The following is a 23,304-nucleotide window of genomic DNA, read 5'->3' on the forward strand; positions in this document are numbered from 1 at the left end:
CCAATTTCTGCTCGAGTTCTCTACCTCATCTTGAATGCCAAATTACTGAACCTTCTTGACTAATCTCCTATGCGGGACCTTGTCAAACGTTAAAGTCCATGTAGACAATATCCACTGCCTTGCCTTCTGCAATTTTTCTGGTAACTTGCCTGAAAAACTCTATAAGATTGGTTAGGCACATCCTACCACACACAATGCCATGCTATCGCTAATCAATCCATGTCTATCTAAATACGCTTATATCCAGTCCCTAAGAATACCTTCCAATAACTCTCCCACTACGGATGTCGAGCTCACCAGTCTATAATTTTCTGGTTTACTTTTAGAGCCGATGGAAATTTGTCAAAGTTTTAGATGTCATGCTGAATCTTCACAAACTTCTAAGAAGGTAGAGGCACTGGCGTGCTTTCTTTGTAATTCCACTTATGTGTTGGACCCAGGACAGGTCCTCTGAAATGATAACACTGAGGAATTTAACATTACTGACCCACTCCACCTCTGGCCCCCAATGAGAATTGGCTCATGGACCTCCATTTTCCTCCTCCTGGAATCCATCATCAGATCCTTGGTCTTGCTGACGTTGAGTAGGAGGTTGTTGTTGTGGCATCACTCAGTCAGATTTTCAATCTCTTTCCTATATGCTGATTCATCACCACCTTTGATTCGGCCTACAACGGTGGTGTCATCAGCAAACAAATATCTAATCAGACAATCAGGTGGCAGCAAGACAATGCATAAAAGCATGTAGACATGGTCAAGAGGTTTAACATTGTTCAGGCCAAATATCAGAATAGGGAAGAAATGAGATCTAAGTGACTTTGACCATGGTATACTTGTTGGAGCCACATGGGGTGGCTTGATTATTTCAGAAACTGCAGATCTCCTGGAATTTTTACACACAACAGTCTCTAGAGATTACAGAGAATAGAGCTAAAATTTAAAAAATCCAGTGAGTGGCTGTTCTGTGTATGAAAATGCCTTGTTAATGAGAGCAGTCAGGGGAGAATGGTCAGATTGATTCAAGCTGATAGGAAGGTGACAGTAAATCCAGTAAAATCATGTTAATAACAGTGGTGTACAGAAGAGCATCTCTGAATGCATAGCATGTCAAACCTTGAACTGGATGGGCTACAGCTGCAGAAGATCACAAATATACAGTCAATGGTCAGTTTAATAGGTGTAGGAGGTACATAATAAAGTGGCCACTGAATGTATAATGCCTTGAACATATGAAAGTTTAGCCAACGTGCTTTGTAGAAGCATAAGCAGACAAAGCATGGCACTAAGTCCAATAAGGAGGTGTCATATATTTGATATGATATGTAGATATTGTAAGGTGAAGGATTGTGTTTGGTTACCACAAAGAGAGCACATTTGTCATTTCATTCACCTATGATGTGGTGGCATAAATGGCATATCACATGCAGCACATAAAATAATAACACAATCGATAGATAGATACTTTATTGATCCCAAAGAAAATTACAGTGTTGCAGTAGCATTACAAGTGCACAGATATTTAAATAATAGAAGAGAAGTATGAAAGAATAAAAAAAAATTACCTCAAACAGTCTAACAAGACGGGGTCATCACCTCCCTGGCTACAGGTTGCTTCATTATAGAGCCCAATGGCCAAGGGTAAGAATGACCTCATATAGTAGCTCTTTGGAGCCAGCACTGTTGTCTTAGTCTGTTTCTAAAAGTGCTCCTCTGTTCTGGCATGCAGAGGGTGAGAAACATTGTCCAGAATTGCCAGGATTTTCCCTAGGGACCTTTGCTCTACTGCAGCCTCCAGTGTGTCCAGTTTGACTTTCTAATCAGTTTATTGAGCCAGTTTGCATCATCCATGTTGGTGCCATTGCCCCAGTACACCACTGCATAAAAGATTGTACTGGAGACAATAAACTGGAAGAACATGTGAAGGAGAAGCCTGCATACTCCTCAGCATCTAGAGGCGACTTTGGCCCTTCTTGTACACGGCCTCTGTGTTGGTGCTCCACTCAAGTCTGTCATTCAGGTGTACCCGGGGTACTAGTAGATCCTCACCACATCCATGCCCTCACCATCAATAGTAACGGGCTTAGTCTTTTTAAAGTCCTTCACCTTCTTCTTTGTCTCACTGATGTTTCATCCTCCCATCCTCCCTTTATACACCCAAATATTGCTAAGTTATAAGGGAATTTCTGCAGGTGACGTGATTCAGTGTTGTATCTAAAGTTTGAGGTATACAGGGTAAATAGGAAGAGCGCCAATAGTCTCCTGTGGGGCCCCAGTGCTGCATATGGCAATAGTAGCAAATTTTAAAAGTACTCTGTATTCTGCATCCTAGTTGGAATTAGTCCAGTTAACCTTTGCTACATTCACTTCAGGGCAAATACAGAATGTATATATTTTCTTAGATAAACATCATCTAAAAACTATACCTATTACTCTAGGTATGGTCTCACCAAGGTGCTGTGTAATTGCATCAAGACATCCTTGCTTCTGGTTGCTATGAAGTTTCTGCTTTCCAAGGTTTCCAAAGGTTGCTAAGAAGTAATCTGCTTGCTAAGAACCCATCATGCCATTCACCTTCTAAGAAGCTTGCTGTATCTGCATGTTTACCCTCAGTGACTGGTGTACAAGAATACCCAACATCTGAATACTCTTTAAGCAAGAAGACAGCTTTTAAGGAGTGGCATGGTAATGTAGTGGTTAGCACAACGCTTTACAGTACAGGTGATTCAGGTTCAATTCCCGCCACTGTCTCTAAGGAATCTGTGCGTTCTCCCCGTGACCGTGCAGGTTTCTTCCGGGTGCTCCAGTTTCCTCCCACTGTCCAAAAATGCACCAGTTGGTCAGTTAATTGGTCATTGTAAATTGTCCCTCGAATAGGCTGGCATTAAATCAGGGGATTGTTGGGCAGTGTGGATCAGTGAATAATAATAATAGACCTTTTCTCCTGACATATCAGTTCACATTTATCTACGTTATACTTCGTCTGCCAAGCTTTTGTCCACTTGCTCAAACTCAGTTGCTTAGGGGCCTTTTTTGGCATCTCTCCACAATTCACGATTCCACCCAATATCGTGTCTTTGGCAGACTCATCATTCTAAATCTCCAGCACTGATTCCTATGGTATCTGGTTAAAGACTTGCTCGCTTCTACAGATGTACTTCAGAGTGCATTCTGACTGGTTGCGTGACGGTCTGGTATGGAGTGTGCAAGAGGCTGCAGAAGGCTGTAGGATCACACAGTTCCACCACAGGCACAACTCTCAAGGACATCGTCAAGAAGCCATGCCTCAAGAAGATGCCTTCCATCATTAAAGACCCTCAATGCCCTCTTTGTGTAACTACCATCGAGGAGGGGGCACGGGAGTCCGGAGACCCACACTCAACATTTTAAGAACAGCTTCTATCCGTCTGCCATGAGGTTACTAAAACAGTCAATGAACCTATAACATAATTCATTATTTCTCTTTTGCACTATTTATTTTGCAACTTAGAGTAATCTTTATATCTTAAACTCTACTTCTGCTGCAAAACGATAAATATCATGATATATTTCAGTGATAATAAAACTGATTCTGGTACCTCGTCTACCTATCATTATATCACTCACAGTGCATTCAAGGCACCTACAAATCTCAGTGAAAAAAATTGCCTCACAAACTTACTTTAAACTTTCCCACTTTCAGATTAAACTTGTGCCCTTTAGTATTTGACATTTCCTCCTTGAGAAAAAGATTCTGAATATCTACCATGTCTGTAATTTTACATCCAGTCAAGCTGTAAAGTTTCAAAATTGCACAGATTACCTAAAGGAGAACTCTATTAAAAAGTCCTTGTAAATGAACCCTTTTGGCTGATGAGATGAATGTATTGTAGAATCAGGAGATACTGTCAACAGAATGAGTGAGCTTGGTTTATGTCACATTAAAACAATCACACAAACTGTATATTTTCTGGAATTCCCTTGGTAACTTCAGTCAATACAAATACATATTTTCAGCTGCTTTACCAGAATTGTAAAAAGAATTACATTAACGCAAAATATAATAATTCTCTAGATAAAGAACGTTATGTCAATAACGGAGTTTGGAATGAAGATTGGGGAAAGCTGTTTGAAGATCCCACAGGGCAGTAGAGAAGGTTTCTGATGCTGAGACAGTCACAGGTATCTCACAAATACTGGTTAAAATGCCATCCAGATCTTAGTTTAAGAGCTCTCAGAACTTTGATATATTTTGTTTATCAAGATAGTAATGACACAAGACTTGTGCCTCTGACAACAAAGAAATATTGCCTCAGTATGATAAATCCATGCACATGGTAAACTCTCCTTCGTAACGGCTGCACCCTCTTCTCCAACAAAAACATTGATAAGTGTTCTTGAAGGCATGATGAAAAGTTATTTTAGTTTGTTTGGGCTCATTAAAAAAAAACATTGCTACAATTATAGAAACATCGACTTGAAGGGAGAATAATATTTTAGAAAATTCATCCGAACCAGCTGGTAAGAGATTGTTAATTAATATTCAATACTTATTGTCTGAATTATTTAGAGCCTTTTTTTCCTAAATATTTTTTTTTGTAAATGTTTTTTGTCTTTTATTTTTTACACAGTATTCTGAACATATTGAAATTCCTTTAGACGTTAATTTGGACCTGAACAGTGAGGTTTCAGTTAGGTGGGTTCAGGGAATTAATATTATTAATATTAAGCCTCATTAATATTACCTGCACACCTAGCAGAGTTAAAATGCAGTTGTTGGAAAGCTAACAATTGTTGGTGCTTTTACCTCATCAGAAGCAACCCAAAGTCCCAGGAAGTGAACTGGATTAACAGTGAAGATAGGAAGGGCTATGGTTTTGGGAATTAGGGAGTGGGAATGAGAAAACTGTGAAATAGAAGAAGTGCCCTGCTCCTTCACGAGAACAAAGATATTTTTGTTGGCGATCTCTCAAGTAAACCTGGCACTTGTTAGCCATGTTCACAGACTAGACCACAAACATATCTAAAATGAACCAAGAACATATATGCAAAGCTAATGAGCCTTGTGGAAGTCTGCAAAAATCTGCAGGTGCTGGAAAGCTGAAATTAAAACAGAAAATCCTGGAAAAGTTCAACTTTTCAGACATCATCTGATAAAAGGGTAACAGAGATCAGAGTAATGTTTCAGCTCCGAGATCTGTTGTCAGAATCCAGCATTTTCTTTTTAATACCAGGGAAGCTTGAAAGATCGCCTGACCCAATATAGGTTGCATATTTTTCAAAGAAGAAACTGTTTATTTACAGGGCATATTACATGTCCTTTCAGAATGCTGTAAAGTGATACACAACCAATGAAGCAAGTTATTTTTCAATTTGGTGCTTTTGAAATGTAGGCAGCTAAATATGCCAACTAACTGATGGACAACTGTATCCCACAAAGAACCGTAAGACAAGATCCAGATAAATTATGTCAGAAATTACTATTGAGGGATAAAATATCCAAAATAATCCCATGGTAGCTTTCATGCATACCTCAGCTTAATAGCTTATACAAAAAAGTGTTCCACTGGTGCATTTGATTTCCTTTCACTTTGGACTCCATTTCTGAAAACTTTCTCTCATCTTACAGGGTAAAGTGTGTCCATTCACATTAAATCTAATATGCACAGAACTCAGCAAAAATCATAGGCTCACATGTATAGCTCTGGAGCCTAAGACCTTTATACTATACTGTATTTGTCAACATGGAGTGGAAAGCAAGCTTGTAAATCTGGCGGGAGCAAAGGATGTTGAGAATGGTGAGTGCGGAGTGCCCTGGTAGGGGTGTGGGACAAGAGGCAGAGAAGGATTGCCAGCTGCAGTGGCGGCGTGAGTGCGGATACATCTAGCCCTGAGACACCAGGCAAATTCATTTGATTCCAAACAATTGGTTTATTGATCATTACAGAATGTCCCTCTAGTGCATTCAGATTCCCCCCCTCTTTTCTCCTTTTCCCAACCATGATTTCCCTTCTCTCTGCCCCCTTCCCTCTCTCAGTTCACAACAGAGACCCATATCAGAATCAGGTTTATCATCACTCAAATATGTCATGAAATCTGTGTTATTTTGTGGCAATAGTATTGTGCAAATGTCTTATGCACCAATGACTTTTGCAGAGTCCTGTACATTCTGTAACATATACAATTGTGAACCAGATGATTTGCACTGTTAGCAACAGGATGTTAAAAAGGGATAAATGATGAAAGTAAATTGTAAGAGACATAGATAACTAAAAACTTATTCCCAGGAAATGGTAAATACGAGGGAGCATAATTTTAAGGTGATTGGAAGAAACTATGGGGAAGATTTCAGAGGTATGTGCGTTACATAGAATGGTAGGTGTGTGAACCCACTGCCAGAAGTGGTGGTCGAGGCAGATATTTAAAAGACTCTAAGATAAGCACATGGATGATAGAAAATTGGAGTGCTATGAAGGAAGGAAGGGTTAGGTTGATCTTAGAGCAGGTTAGTAGGTTGGCTCAACATTGTGGCCCAAAGGGCCTGCAATGTTTTATGTTTTTCTTTATTTATTTTATTTCTTTGCGATACAGTGGGGAACAGGCCCTTCTGCCCTTCGAGTCAAAATCTGCCTGGCAATCCCGATTTAATCCTAGCCTAATTTATGGGACAACTTATAATGACCAATTAGCCTACCAACTGGTAGAGCTTTGGACTGTGGGAGGAAACCAGGGCACCCAGAGGAAACCCACATGTCATGGGGAGAAAGTACTAACTCCTTACAGGCAGCGGCAGGAATTGACCCCCCTGTCCCCTGTACTCAAAGTGTCATGCTAACCACTAAGCTACCATTCTGTCCTATGTTCTAAATTAAAGGTGAGCAAAGACATCACCTTTGAAGTCTGCAAGCGGCTGAAAAGTTTCATTAACTTTCATCATAAAAATAACATTGTATGTTTAAAAAAGGAATTTTATTAAGATCAGTCCAGTCATTAGGATCATACTTCATCATTCTTCTCAAGGTTTCAAGCACATATTTGAACAATGTGTGTTCATTGAGCATCTTTGAACAGACTCCCACAATGCTTTATATGAATGCTAATAAATAAGCTTTGGCACATAATCACCAAAGGAGAAATTAGAGATGGTGGTAATAGGGTTAATTAAAGTCTTAGAAAGTGTCAAAAACAGAGGTAGAGAAATATATTTCTAATTGAAATTATAATAAACTAATATCTGTATTCTGGTGATTAAAGTAAAGGGTAAAGTTCCTCCCCACACCTAGTTCGGCACAGCAGGCTGCAAATTCGCCATTACTTTAGTGTTTGGCTTTTTGATAAGGTCGAGTTGCTAGCTCAATTCTCAACCCAGCATGGATAGGAGCCAGCCAGATTCGAACCTGTGACCCCTTGTTGTGAAGTCTGGCTGCAAATACCGCTATCATCAGAACAAGCATTCTGATGATTATTGTCCTTAATTTTGTTAAGCCCTTGCCTCATCAAACTGTGTGAGAAATTGGGGTAAAAATGCGGCCCTGGTACTTGCATTAAACATACAATACCGTGATAGTTGCATACATCGTTTGAAGTAATTTCCTCCAAGGTCAATGCTGCATGTTTAACCAAAGGGACTCAGGATGAATTTTGACCCTATTGTTGCTTCAGTGTTACATATAATATGTACATTAGAAGAATTGGGTGGTAATATCTTGCTTGGTACAGCATAGGCTTCATTGATCCATGGAGCAGAAGAGGTTGACCAGAAGAGGATCAGGGAGTATGTGCTATAATGAGAAAATGGACAAACTTGGGCTGTCTTCTTTGGAGCAGTGGAGGCTAAGGGGAATCTGATAGAGGTGTATAAGACTCTGAGAGGCATAGGTAAGTAGACAGAGAGTACTTTTTTCCCCCAGAGTTGAAATATCTAATAGCATTTCAAGTGAGATATAAGGTGAGAGGGGCTAACTTCAGAGGAGATGTGAGGGGCAAGTTTTTTACACAGACAGTGGTGAGTGTCCAGAATGTGCTGCTTGGGGTGTTTCTAGATGTAGCTACATCAGAGACGTTTAAGATTCATTTAGATAGGCACATGAATGTGAGAAAAATGGAAGGATATATGGATATTGTGTAGAATTAGAATCAGAATCGGATTTAAAATCACTGGCACATCTTGTGAAATTTGTTGTTTTTGTGGCAGCAGTACATTGCAAACTGTGAATTACAGTAAGATATATATACACTTCTTCCTCAAAAAATTATATAAAAAGTTAAATTAAACAAGTAGTGGAAAAATTTAAAAAATTAAAAAGTAGTATGGGTTCAATGTCCATTCAGAAATTGGATGGCAGAGGGGAAGAAGCTGTTCCTGAATCATTGACTGTGTGCCTTCAGGCTCCTCTACCTCCTTCCTAATGGTAGCAATGAGAAGAGGCCATGTCCTGGGTGATGAGACGCCACTTTTTTAAGGTATCACTCCTTGAAGATGTCCTGGATGCTGGGGAGGCTAGTGCCCATGACGGAGAGGCAGAATGGACTAGCTTATTTAGCCATCCTCACTCTTAATAATTTTATATTTGGCTCCTCCCACTTGCTTCAAACAAAAGGTGTGGCCATGGGCACTCACATGGGTCCCGGCTATGCCTGCCTGTTCGTCGGATTTGTGGAACAGTCTATGTTCCAAGCCTACACTGGTAGCCATCCCACACTTCTCCTGCTTCCTGCACCCACGCTAAACTTGTCAACTTCATCCACTTTGCCTCCAACTTCTACCTTGCCTTTGAATTTATCTGGTCCACTTCCAACACCTCCCTCCACTTTCTCAATCTCTCTGTCTCTAACTTTGGAGACAACTTATCTACTGACATCTATCATAAACCAAAAGACTCTCTCAACTACTTAGACTATACTTCCTACCATCCTGTTACTTGTAAAAATGCCATCCCCCTCTCTCAAATCCTCCATCTCCATTGCATCTGCTCTCAAGATGAGGCTTTTCATTTCAGAACGATGGAGATGTCCTCCTTCAAAAAAAGGGATTTTGCTTCCTCCACTATTAACGCTGCCCTCAACTGCATTTCTTCCATTTCACTCACTTCTGTTCTCACCCCATCCTCACGTCACCCTACTAGGGATAGGGTTCCTCTTGTTCACACCTACCAACCCACCAGCCTCCCAACAACCACCCACTTCCCATTCCCATTCTGATATGTCAGTTCATGGCCTCCTCTACTGTCACAATGAGGCCACAATCAGGTTAGAAGAGCAACACCTTATATTCCACCTGGGTAGCCTCCAATCTGATGGCATGAACACCGATTTCTCGAACTTCCAGTAATGTCCCCTCTCTCCTTAACCATTCCCCATCCCCTTTCCCTTTCTCACCTTATCTCCTTGCCCACCCATCATTTCTCTCTGGTGCTCCTCCCCTTTCTTCTTTCCTCTATGACCTTCTGTCCTCCCATATCAGACTCCCGCTTCTCCAGCCCTGTATCTCATTCACCGATCAACTTCCCAGCTCCTTACTTCACCCCTCCCCTTCCCGGTTTCACCTTTCACCTTGCATTTCTTCCTCCCCTTCCCCCACCTTTTAAATTGACTCCTCATCTGTTTTTTCTCTAGCCCTGCTGAAGGATCCCAGCTGGAACGTCGACTGTGCTCTTTCCCACAGACGCTGCCTGGCCTGCTGAGATCCTCCAGCATTTTGTGTGCGGTGCTTGGATTTCCAGCGCCTGCAGATTTTCTCTTGCTTGTGATTACTAATTGAATTGGTTTGGCACACCATTGTTGGCCAAGGGACCTGCCCCTAGGCTGTTCTGTTCTATGTTCTATGCTTGATGTTCTATCACAAGGAATCGAATCTGCATGACAATGGAATTGGATTGCTTGTAGCAGGGTGAAAAATGAGGGGCTGTTACTGCACCTATGTTCAAAGCTATATGTTTTAATGTTTGCTTATCTTCATTTATATCAACAAGAAATAATTAGAATAGTGATATCTAATCACTGATTACTTTAGTCGGTCCTGTGTTTTAATAAATTAATTTATTATTATTGTTCTGCTTAAGTCTTAAAATTAACTTCTGTTGCTGAATTTGACTGCAGAATTTGTCAGAGTAGACTTTAATGCAAACATTGTCACAGATTATAAGACTTGCGTTTTGTCTCTGTATGCAGATGTTTAGTCAATGTCACAGGTACAAGTTTAAGTGTAACAAGGGTTGCTTCAGGTTTACCCACGAGCTTCAGGCTGGAGCTCAGCTTCAGAAGGAGATTTACAGCTGACACTTAAGTCCTTCTCTCACTGTTAAGGAGACCCACAAGACTGACGAGGACCTGCTTCCAGTTCAATGTGGATCTGGAGGGATTGATGCACGAGCCACAGGTTCTGCCACAGACAGGCAGGCAGGCAGGTGGGTTCTGGCATCCTTGCACCTTTTTTATGCTGGACCTCCATCTGCTCCTGTTTAGGAGATTCAAGTTGCTCAGTGCCTTCCTGTACGTTCCTCCTTCATGCCAGAAGTTCCAGGAGTTAATGCAGATACTATGTTTTTGAAAGGTCTTGGCCCAAAACATCAACTGAGCATTTCCCTCCATAGATGCTGCCTGGCAGCTGAGGTCCTCCAGTGTTCTATGTGCACATGGCTCTCCAGATGGACAGCATCTGCAGAATCTCTTGTGTCACGTTTGAAGAAACTTTACTCTGTCCTATTGTTCTGCGCTTTAAAGAAGCTTATGGTAAAGTCATTGCACCCATAAAGACATTAGCTTAAAAAGGTCTAGAGTAGAATAGAGTGAAGAGGAGCTGAATGGAGAGAGGAGAACAAGCTGGTGAATGCTGCCCGATTTTTTTTTATACAGGCAGATAGTGACCTCAGTATTGGCGATGATTACTCCCTGCTCCTTCTGGTTCCAAAATAACTTTCTTTAAAACTGAATACTCACATTTTGGTGATGGTTTCTGCCAACCCACTACATTGGCTATATCAATATATTAATAGAGTTCATCTCCACTCACTGTTGACCTTTTTCCAAGAGGTGGTCTCTCGACAAACATGAGGACCCTCATTAATATGTGTAGGGTAGCCACCAGGGTTGCCTCAATGTTGCCTGCTCCCATTGGAGTTAAGTACTAACACACTCAAAATTCTGGAGAAACTCAGCAAATTAGGCAGCATCTATAAATTGTTGATATTTTGGGCCAAGGGCCCCTCATCATTACTACAAAAATGTTGATCATTTACTTCCCTCCAGAGCTACTGCCTGACTTGCTATGTTCCTCCAGCATCTTGTGTGTGTTGCTCTGGATTTCAACATCTTGTATTTATGGTGGTATTTATCACACCTTTGGATGTGGCATGCAGTAAAGTGGAATTGTAAATTTTTGCTAGCGTACTGTGATAGAAGGAAAATGTCTCTGTTGGTCTTTTGATTCCGATTTACTGTAGTTACAACTTAGCAAAGTATTCTAAATCAATGGCTAGCACTAAGCAAACAGATTGTACCCTTGCTAAAATGTTGCCACAAGATATTTGGAACGACAAGAAGGGAAGGAAAAAGGAAGCCACAGACAAACGGTACTGAGTAATTCTCCACAAATCCTCATGGTAGCAGAATCACCAGCTGATGTTGAGAAGATGGAGCAGCTGCAACTTGGAGTCCTTGGGAATGCTGTTAACATGGGTGTCTGGCTCGCTGATCTGCTTCTCCAGAGACGGAGTGGGGGGTGGGGGGAGCACATCGCCTGAGTGTCCCTGGACCACCTCCCTAAATAAGAGGCAACACAGGGAAATGGAGAGATTCTAGGCTGTGGTGAATGGCAGCTGATGCAACACCTTCCAGTCTGCCTATGATCAAGGAATTTCTGGCATGATACAAGTCAAGTTGAGGCAATTCACCTTTATTGTCATTTAACTATATACATGTTTACTGCCAAAGGAAACAACATTTCTACAGACCGGAGTGGGAAGCACAGTAGTGCACATAACACACGATCTGGTGACACTTTGAATGCAATGCAACAGGGAGTATAGAAGCCTACTGGCCTGAAGAAACTGGTTCCCATTCTGACCATTCTTGTCTTTATGTATCAGAGTCTCCTGCCTGATGGTAGAAAGCCAAAGAGGATGCCGGATGGATGGGTGGGATCATTGATAATACTAAGGGCCCTGCATACGCAGCACTCCTGATAAATGTCCCTGATGGATGGTAGGGAGACCCCAGTGATTCTCTCAGCCATTCTCTCAGTACTTTGTAGGGATGCTCCCATACCAGATAGAGATGCAGCTTGTTAGGACACTCTCACTGGTGCTCTTGTAAAATTCAGTTAAGATAGGGGGAGGGGGAGCCTCCTAAGGAAGTGGAGGTGCCACTACGCCTCCTTATTCAGGGAGGAGATATTGTGGGACCAGATTCGTGATGTGAACTTCCAGGTATTCCCAATGTCCAGCTCATGAAATTTGCAGTTTGTCAGTCACTGGGAAGAAAGGGATTTTGGTCTTCTTTCATGTTGATATCTTGCAGCTTCAGGTTAATTCACCAATCTGTGCTCTTGAGGAAATGGAATACATCATTATAGCGCCACTGTCAACATTGTAATGTCCAAGATTCAAGATTCAACATTCTGCATCGTTTAATGTCTTTTCCAGCAAATAACAAAATAATTGTTACTCCAAATCCAATATAACATTAAAAAACACAATAAGATAAAGAACACAATTATCAAAAAATAAATAGATATAAATACAGTGATAGCTCATATATATAGATTGATTTTATGTCCATAAGGTGATACTGGGCACACCTTATCAATAATGTATTGGTGGTGGGGGCTGTGGAGAGTTGGGTTAGTGGGTGGAGATGGTGATCAGCCTTACTGCTTGGGGAAAGTAACTATTTTTGAGTCTGGTGGGCCTGGTTTGGGTGCTACATAGCCTCCCCCTGATAGGAATGGGACAACTAATGCACAGCCACGGTGAGTAGGATCTTCAGGAGTTGATTGGCCCTTTTCTGGCATGTTTATGTATATATGTCCTTAATGGCAGGTGGTCTGGTGCTGGCGATGCATTGGAAAGTTTTGACTACCTGTTGTAGAGCCTTCTTGTCGGCTGCAGTGTGGTTTCCATATCATGCGGTGACACAGCATGTTAGGATGCTCTCCACTCTGCATCCATAGAGGGATGTGAGTATAGATGTGCAAAGTACAGCTCTCTTCAGCACACTTGGAAGGTAGAGGCGTTGCTGAGCCTTTCTGATTGTGTAAAATGTGTCCTGTGACCGTGAAAGTTTTTGCAAGATATCCAAAGCCAGGAGTTTGAAGCCATTCACAGTTTCCACTGTGAGCCCAATGTTGATATTGATCCTTACCTGATCTGGGTTGCCAAATTCATAATCAGAATCAGAGTCAAAGTTATCATTACTGTCTTATGCTGTGAAATTTGCTGCTTTGTGGTAACAGTATAGTTCAAAGACCCTACTATAAATTACAAAATAAAAGAACAGTAAAAAAGTATCAGTAATGAGGTATTTTTCATGGGTTCATGGACCGTTCAGAAATCTGAATTTGTTTCTGAATTGCTGAGTTCCTGTACTTCTGCCCTGAATGAAGTAATGAGAAGAGACCATATCCTGGAAGGTGACAGTTCTTAATAATGAATGCCGCCTTCTTGAGGTGCCTCTTTTTTGAAGATGTCCTCCTTGGCGGGGAGCGTTGAGCCCATGACAGAACTAGCTGAATCTAAACCCAGTGAGGCACTTTGCAATCCTGTGAATTGATGATGGCATACCAGATTGTGATGCAACCAGACACTGTACATTTGTAGAAGGTTGCAAGAGTCTTTGATGACATACCAAATCTCCTCAAACTCTTAATGAAGTAAAGTCCAAAGTTCACTTATTATCAGAGTATGCACGGATACATTATGCAACCTTGATATCCATCTCCTTTCAGGCAGCCACAAAACAATAAAAACCCAATAGATTCCATTAAAAAAGAAGAAAGTCAAACACACAATGCACAAAAAAACTAATAATGCAAACAATGAAATGTAAGCAAATATTATTCAGAACTAAAATTCGAGAAAGTTAGTTCACAGCCTTGAAGCTAGTCATTGCTGCCGCCAATCTAGGAGCCCGTTAGTTACAGACCACAGCTTCAATTCAGTGCAGAGATGAGCAAACCTCACCAAACAGCAAGCTGAATATCGGGCCGTCCCTCACCTCAGACACTGACACCCTGGCCTTTACAATCTGGCCCTGCGCTTTAATTGGCCAATCCTCAGGTCACTCCTCACTCTGGAACCCAGGTCCTATCACTTCAATACATACTCAGGCCCAAGCTCTGCCACCTCATTTTGGCCCACACCCAATCCTTCCAATCTGGCCCAGTGTTTAAATCCGCCAAACATCTCGGGCCTGGGTCCTGCCACCTAGACTTTAGCTCGCCTCGGATTGCTGCTTCTAATTGGCCCCAAGCCCACTCCATCAATGGTCAAACATTAGTTCATTCCCCACTCTCAGGCTTGGTACCTACTGCCTCAATTCAACCCATACACGCCACGTCGCAACCATCCTGCTCCCTCGAAGATTTCAGTTTACACCACAAAATTGCCAGGTCCTACACCGGTTTGAAAGCTCAAATCTGAAAGGGAAGTTACAAGTTACTGATTATAGTGATCTTTTTCCAGAAGAGCTGGGTTAAATCAAGCAGTTTGTAGTTAGAAGCAAAAGATGTGCTTTCTTTGTAAATGTATCAATGTGGTGGGCCCAGGACAGATCTTCCAAGATGCTGATACCCAGAAACTTAAAATATCGGTGATCACCCTTTCCACTGCTCCCGTGCCCCCCAGTGAATGTGTGTTCTCCTGGCTTCCCCTTCCACAATCAATTCCCTGGTCTTGCTGATGTTCAATGTGAGGTTGTCATTGCAACACCACTCAACCACCTTTGTGTTGCCATCTGAGATTCCACCAACATATTGTGTGGTATTTATAACTACATTGGCCACGCCTGGTTCAGATCCAACGATCATATTTTCTGTAAAAGGTTAAAATTATGAGGCGTCATCATTGGGTCAGAAATAGGATGTTTGTTCAACTTAAACCTTGTTGAAGGGTCACAACAGAAGAGATGTTGAACCAATTCACACACCTCTTTGAAATAATTAACTTATTGATCCTATTCTGCTATTTCTGAAGGAAAATCAGTCTTTTGCAACCACAGTTTACATTATGTAACATACATCTGTTCTTCAGAGTTGAAGATATAAATATTATTTTGATCTACTTGAAACCCACACTGCTTTGAAAGTTAAGATCTGGACATTTTTAAAATGTTTTGTGTGTAGTCTGGTTTTCTAAGAAGAATGTTTATCTGTCCATTAAACATATTTTCAAAGAGAAATGGAGAAGGTTTATATATTTAAAAGTCTGGGTTTTAGCCTATTGGCAAAGAGTTATGTAAATTTTATGATGCAAATTCTTAGGAAATGGAGGTAACTACAAACAACAAGAAACACGTTTGAAAAATAATGTATGTGTAATAAATAAATACAATCAGATCAATCGAGATACAATGGACAATATTGGCAATGATTTACAGCAAAGGGCTTGTAGAGATGTCTAATGAACATGCATTTTTAGCTTATGTCTATTGGAACCATATGTAAGCAAGCAATCCAATATATCTGTATTAACTCTGAGAGTACAGTAAAAACAGAATTCCTTTCCACAATACATTGCGAATGAATCTTCCCGCTTCTGCTCCCCAATAGTTTCTTTTAGGTCGTCGGCTTGAACATCTTGCAATAATGGGAAAAATTGACAGCGCATGTCATTCATGAGTTACATCAAGGGATGGACAGTCAAAGTTTTGAAGAGCTTATTCAAACTTGTCAGATTGAAAGACAGATGATCTCCCGTGGCATACATAATGATAATGATGATGATGAGCCTTTACAGATAAATGGTGTGAGGTGATCAGGGAATCACCTGGTATACACCGACATCAGGATGTCACAAGGATTTAAATATTTGCATCAGGACCAAATTGGTGAAGTTCTTTGAACTCTGACTATACCTGGTGGAGACCCAGATCCAGGTAGCATTTTCCATTTGTCCAGGTAACTCATCTTATACCCAATCTTGCTTCACTTCAAAATCAGCCCTTTATTCAGGATAATAGAAGCAGCAGAATGAATGGAACAATCAGGTAACCCCTGTTCTGGCTCTCCTCTTATTCCTTCTCTGCTCTTCATCTTCCCATCACCTCCTTCTGTTGCTCCTCCTCCTTCCCTTTCTTCCAAGGTCCAATCTCCTGTCCTATCAGATTCCTTCTTCTTCAGCCCTTTACCTCTTCCACCAATCACCTCCCTGCTCACTTCATCACTCCACCCTCATGCACTGACCTTTCCCCTCACCAGGCTTCACCTATCACCTGCAAGCTTCCCTTCCTCCCACACCCCGCCCCCACCGTCTTATTCTGGCTTCTCTCCGCCAGACACCTTCCTTTCCTGCTGAAGGATCTCACCCTGAAATGTTGACTGTTTATGCTTCTCCATAGATGCTGTCTGACCTGCTGAATTTTTCCAGCATTTTGTTTGGGTTACTCTGGCTTTCCAGTATCTGCAAATTCTCTTGTGTTTACAAGTCAACTAACCAAACCACGGAGGGTAGGGAAGCCCACAGTCTGAGCCTGAGTATTATGTTGAACCCTGCAACTGTGCACAACTTCTGCTCTCATAGCTTACATTTTGTATGGCCAAACAGGCAGCCTAATTACACAAGCAGTACCAATAACATTAGGAATACATTAATCTGGGGAGAGTATGATTGCATATCCCAGCAGAACAATTAATATTCTCCCATTGCAAGTTACATGTTGCAGTCTTTGTTAAGTAAGACCTGAGGTTTTATGAAACTACACAGGTCCAATGTTTGAATGGCACTTTGGCAGGAACTTCACAAAAGAAATGTTATTCTATCTTCCTCCCGCTGCTATTGCAGACTGATTACTGATTCCCCGACACATTGTTCTGTTACTTTTTCCAACATTACACATTTCTTCTCTTCAATGTGAACGTCCCGTGAAGTGCCTGGGGACATCTTGCTGCATTAAAGGCACCGTAAGAGAAATGTTATTGTTGATCTTCTCACATTCGGGGAAAATATAACGTGGAAGGATAGTTTTGTTAGTGCTAAACTAAAGCAATATAAATGAACCTAGAATGACTGTTCTTCAAATCTGATTTTTATTTTGTGCTTTCAAGCACATTTAGCAACGGTCACCGTCCCTTTAGAAGGATTAAATCATCAGATCCACAAAATGCTGGAGGAACTCAACAGATTAGGCAGCATCTATGGAAAGGAATAAGCAGTCAACGTTTCGGGCTGAGACCCTTCTTTTGAACTCAAGAAGGGTCTCAGCCCAAAACGTCAACTGTTTATTCATTGCCGTACATGCTGCCTTGCCTGCTGAGTTCCTGTAGCATTTTGTGTGTTTTGCTTTGGATTTCCAGCATCAGCAGATTTCCTCATATTTAAATCATAGCATTTTTACAGACCATCAAAATAAACTTTATTCATAATAACAAAAATCATATACAAGAATAAACTGTGTAATGCCTTTTCATTGCTAATAATCAATGTGTAACGCAATGTTTTATTGCATTCCTTAAAACCAATAGGGCTGTTGCCAATCATGAGGCCCCTTGGGGTGGTGCACTACTGACACAACCGAGGGGCTTCCTCACCCAATCGAGCCCTCACTGTCCAATAGTGGAAGAACCCTGTACCATGGTCTTTCCCCATTGAGCCCCCGCATTGGCATAGAAGGCAATGGACCGAGCCTAGGAGTTCTATCTTTCAAGGTCTATATAACAGTACAGCACAGGAACAGTTAAAAAAAATCACTGCTGTGTACGCATTCAGCGGGAGATTGGCAGCCAGTTTGTGCAACTGGAGACAGTGCTGCCAACACACCCCTTCTTCTCAAGGTGACAGAAACATGCAGCAGCTTAATGGCCACCGAAACTTGTCTATTCTTCTGTGGTGACGTCTATTACTAAATATCTTGGTAAAAAGGAGAGACATGCAAGGCTTTATTCTTATCAGCTGGCCCTGGTCAGTGTCCTGCTGTCAAGGCCTAAAGTAATTTATGTCAGAGCTGTGAGCTTTTACTTATCTTCCCCAGTTACTGGCTGGGCCCCGATCAGCCAGTCTGGCTCCTTAGCAGCCTACCAGTTTTTTCCTGCCAGCAGGGATAAGTGGGAACTGGGTGCTGTTTGCTCCACTGCCAAGATTCAAGCTATGGAAAAACAATATCACACAAGCCACGAGCTGTGGTACACACAATCCAGTGCAACCATTTATTTACCTCACGCCTTGTTACTGCCAGTTTGTCAAACAGGGGGAAACCACTGACATTTCCTCATTTTTGTCAAGATTTTCCACCACATGAATCACTACATAAAGCAAAGCACGCCAGCTGTTAAACTAAAAAATGAATTGCTTTTCACTTCAATTACTGGTTTATCAAATGTTTAACTTACAGTCTCATGCAGCACAGACAGATTGGGATGCAGAACTGAAAAACACACAATCTCATGCAATGGACGTCAAGCCCTGGCTTTGTATGAATGGCATTGTTGCCCTGCAAAGGGGTGAGGGTGGGGTCACTGCAGAGCTATCAAAATATAAAAATTAACAGATACGAAAATCTGGAGGAAATTCATCCCAACTAGTCGTGTTAAACATCATGTCAGAGCCTGAGCGGACCAGACGAAATGGGGCCCTTTCCATTCTGATTAGGTAACAAAGTAAGTATAAATCAATTGATTTATCTGTGCAATGTGATTGGACTGAGAGAGTGCAGGTTAGAGTCAGAGAGTCAAAGAAAAATACAGCACAGACACAAGCCCTTCTGCCCATCTAGTCTGTGCTGAACCATTTAAACTGCCTACTCCCATTGGTCTACACCAGGGCCATTCACAACATAACACTCACAGCACTCTCACAACCCTCTGAGTGAAGAAGTTTTCCTTTATGTTCCCCTTAAATTTTTCGCCTTTCACCCTTAACTCATGACTTCTGGTTGTAATTCTATCAAACCTGCATGGAAAAAGTCTGCTTGTGTTTACCCTATTATATACCCCTCATACCTCTATCATATCTCCTCTCGATCTTCTACATTCCAAGGAATAAAGTCCTAACCTATTTAATCTTTCCTTATAACTCAGGTCCTCCAGACCCAGTGACATCATTGTAAATTTTCTCTGTACTCTTTCAAACTTATTTACACGTTTCCTGTAAGTATGTGACAAAAACTGCACACAATACTCCAAATTAGACCTCAGCAATGTCTTATGCAACTTCAACATAACATCCCATCTCCTGTAGTTAATACTTTGATTTACGAGGGTGCCAAAAACTTTCTTTACAAACCTATCTACCACTTTCAATTAATTGTGGATTAAGTTACTATGGATACATTTTTATTTTTCAAACAATGACTTCATCACACTATCCAGAGGCAAACAAGGCCCAACTATATAAGTCCATAAAATATAGGAGCAGAATTAGACCATTTAACCCACCGAATCTGCTCTACCATTTGATCATAGCTGATCCATTTTTCCTCTCAGCCCCAGTCTTCAACTATCCCTCCACTCCCCCCTCCACACCCCATATCCCTTCATATCCTGACCAATCAAAAGTCTATCTGCTTTAAATATACATAATGATTTGGCCTTCACGGCTGCCTCTGGCAATGAATTCCACAGATTCACTACTCTCTGACTAAAGAAATTCTTCTTCATCTCCATTCTAAATGGATGTCCCTCTATTTTGAAGCTGTGTCCTCTGGTCTTGGACACTCCCACCATAGGAGACATCCTCTCCAAATCCTCGCTATCAAGGCCTTTTACCATTTGATAGGTTTCAATTAGATCACCCCTCATTCTTTTAGATTCCAGTGACTACAGGCCCAGAGCCATCAAAACTCTTAATGTCACAATTTGGTTAATCCTGGAATCATTTTCGTGGAACTCCTTTGAACCCTCTCCAGTTTCAGCATGTCCTTTCTAAGGTAAGGGGCACAAAACTATTCATAATACTCCAAGTGAGGCCTCACGAGTGCTCTATAAAGTTTCAACATGACATCCTTTTGAAATGAATGATAACATCACATTTCCCTTCCTCACCACAGACACAACCTCCAAGCTAACGGAATCCTGCACAAGGACTCCCAAATCCCTCTGCACCTCAGATTTTTGTATTTTCTCTCTATTTAGAGAATAGTAAACCCTTTCACTTCTTCTACCAAAGTGCATGACTCTCCACTTTCCAGGACTATATTTCATCTGCCACTTCTTTGCCCATTCTCCTAATCTGTCTAAGTCCTACAGTAGCCTCACTATTTCATCTGAATGACCTGCCCCTCCACCTATCTTCATATCACCTGTAAACTTTGCACAAAGCCATCAATTCCATCATCCAAATCATTGACATATAATGTAAAAACAATTGATCCCAACACAGATTCCTGCGGAACACTACAAGTCACTGGCAGCCAACCAGAAATGGCTCCTTTTATTCCCACTCTTTGCCTCCTGTCAATCAGCCGCTGCTTTATCCATGATTTTTTCCCATAATACCATGGACTCATAACTTATTAAGCAGCCTTGTCAAAGGCCTTCTGAAGATCCAAGTTCACAACATCAAGCAGTTCTCCTTTGTCTATCCTGCTTGTTATTTCTTCAAAGATTTCCAACAGGTTTGACAGGCAAGATTTTCCCTTGAGGAAATCATGCTGACTATGGCCTATTTTATCATGTGCCTCCAAACATCCCGAAACCACATCCTTAACAATTAACTTCAACATCTTTCCAACCACTGAGGTCAGACTAACTGGCCTATAGTTCCCTTTCTTCTGCCTCTCTCCCTTCTTGAAGAGTGGAGTAACATTTGCAATTTTCCAGTCCTCTGGAACCATTCCAGAATCTAGTGATTCTCGAAAGATCATTACTCATGTCTGCACAATCTCTTCAGCCACCTCTGTCAGAACTCTGGGGTGCACACCATCTGGTCCAGGTGTCTTATCTACCTTCAGACTTTTCAGTTTCCAAGAACCTTCTCTCTAGTAATGGTAACTTTACACACTTCATGACCCCTGACACCTGGAACTTCCACCATACTGCTTGTGTCTTCCACAGTGAATTCTGATGCAAAATACTTATTCAGTTCACCCTCCATTTCCTTGTCCCCCATTACTACCTCTCTAGCATTGTTTTCCAATGGTCCAATATCCACTCTCACATCTCTTTTACACTTTATGTATCTGAAGAAACCTTTGGTATCCTCTTTAATATTATCGGCTAGCATACTTTTGTATTCCATTTTTACCTTCTTAATGATTTTTGTTGGTATTTAAAGGCTTCTCAACCCCCTAACTTACCACTGATTTTTGCTCTATGAAATGCCCTCTCTTTGGTTTTTATATTCGCTTTGATTTCCCTTGTTTGCCATGGTTGAGTCATGTTAGTTCAAGTTAGGTTGAGTATCAAAATAATTATAAGGCCTCAGTATGGGCTAAATGCTGAATTGGCCATGGTTGGCTTTTAATTTTATATACAAGCAGAGTTTTAAGAACTCCACCACAGATGGTTCCAATTCGAGCTGAGAAAAGAGGAGGGTTGGACATGGGGCTAGCAACCCCATCCTGTTAAAAAACACAGAGCTACAGAGGTGGCAACGGAGGCTCCAAAGACCTCAACCCTGGGAGAGGAAGGATACACCAAGAAGATGGGCTATACCTGAGGTCAACTTGGTGGACTCTAGTCAATGCCCCAGTAAGGGTGATGGGCTGCAGTAACTAAGTAAGAAGTTTTAAGACTTCAAGTCAATTGCATTTTGGTTCCAAAATTTATTACACCAAAGTTAATGGAATGTCTCTCAGAGGCAGAGCATGGTTTACTGACGCTGCTACGTAACACTATCCAGTTGTATTTAAATAAATTCCATAAGACCTATGCACAACTTAGGAGTATAGTTGATGACTTATGAATGAAAATTGGCACTACAAGAGCTGTTTGGCAAGTAAAAATTCATGAAAGTCAATGAACTGCTGATATTGGAAAATGAAGCGATAAAATAGAAAATGAGGGAAGCCCTCGGTTTGTCAGGCAGCATCACTGGAAGGGTTTTCAATCTGAAACATTAACTCTCTTTCCACATTTGCTTTCCGAGCTGCTAATTGTTTCAAATATCTTCCGGTTGAGTATTTTTTAAATTTACTTTTATTTAGAGATGAGCATGGTGACAAGTCCTTCCAGCCCACACCACCCAGTTACATCCATGTGATCAACTAACCTGCTTACCTGTACACCCTTGGAATGTGGGAGGAATCCAGACAGCCAGAGGAAACCTGTGTTGTCACTGGGAGGTTGCACAAAGACCTTTCAGGTAGTGCTGGAATTGAACCCAGGGTCACCTGCTCTGTAACACAAACACAAGAAAATCTGCAGATGCTGGAAATTCCAGAGCAACACCCACAAAAAGCTGGAGGAACTCAGCAGGCCTGGCAGCACCTATGGAAGAGAGTAAACAGGTGACATTTTGGATCCAGATCCTTCATCCAGCATTTTGTGTACGTCACCCATGCCGTAATCGCGTTATGATAATCACTAACCTACCATGCCGCTCCCAGGAACTAATTTCCATTTCCAAATAAAAATGAATATCCATTTCCACAATGGGACAGAATTTCAGAAGAGGAGTGGATTGTGTTGCTGCTAATATATCAGGCTTGAATCATCTAGTCAGGCTCCAACATTACAAGAAAGCACATTTAGCATAACTAGTCAAGACAACCTGGATACATTTGTAGGAAGACATGTATTTAAAATGTTATTTATTATTTAATTATTGTTGGCAATAAGCTTTATAAGTATTTTTGACTATTGCCCTCAGTCAACAGTTGAGGTCTTGTTGGTTTGACATGGTAATTCTTGTACTTTTCCTTACGTAGCTAGTAGAGCTGTTACTTCAAAGCTCCTGCAACCTGGTCTCAAACCTGACTCCTGGTTTCACTACTCTGAAATTTGCAGATTTTCCCCAGAACTACGTGAGTTGACCCCCACCCCCAAGACCTGGTTACCTCCAACATCCCAAAAACCACACAGGTCGGTAGGTGATTTGGTCAATGTCTGAAGATGAGGGGTAGAATCTTGGAGCAGCTGACAATAAAGTGGGAAAAATAAGATAGTTTAAAAAGGACCTTGATGTCTGAAGGGCCTCTATTTGGACTCTGTACGTTCGAGACTTTGTAACTGATGCACGTCTG

Source organism: Hypanus sabinus, chromosome 9, assembly GCF_030144855.1.
Source record: "Hypanus sabinus isolate sHypSab1 chromosome 9, sHypSab1.hap1, whole genome shotgun sequence".
In the NCBI taxonomy this organism is placed as follows: domain Eukaryota; kingdom Metazoa; phylum Chordata; class Chondrichthyes; order Myliobatiformes; family Dasyatidae; genus Hypanus; species Hypanus sabinus.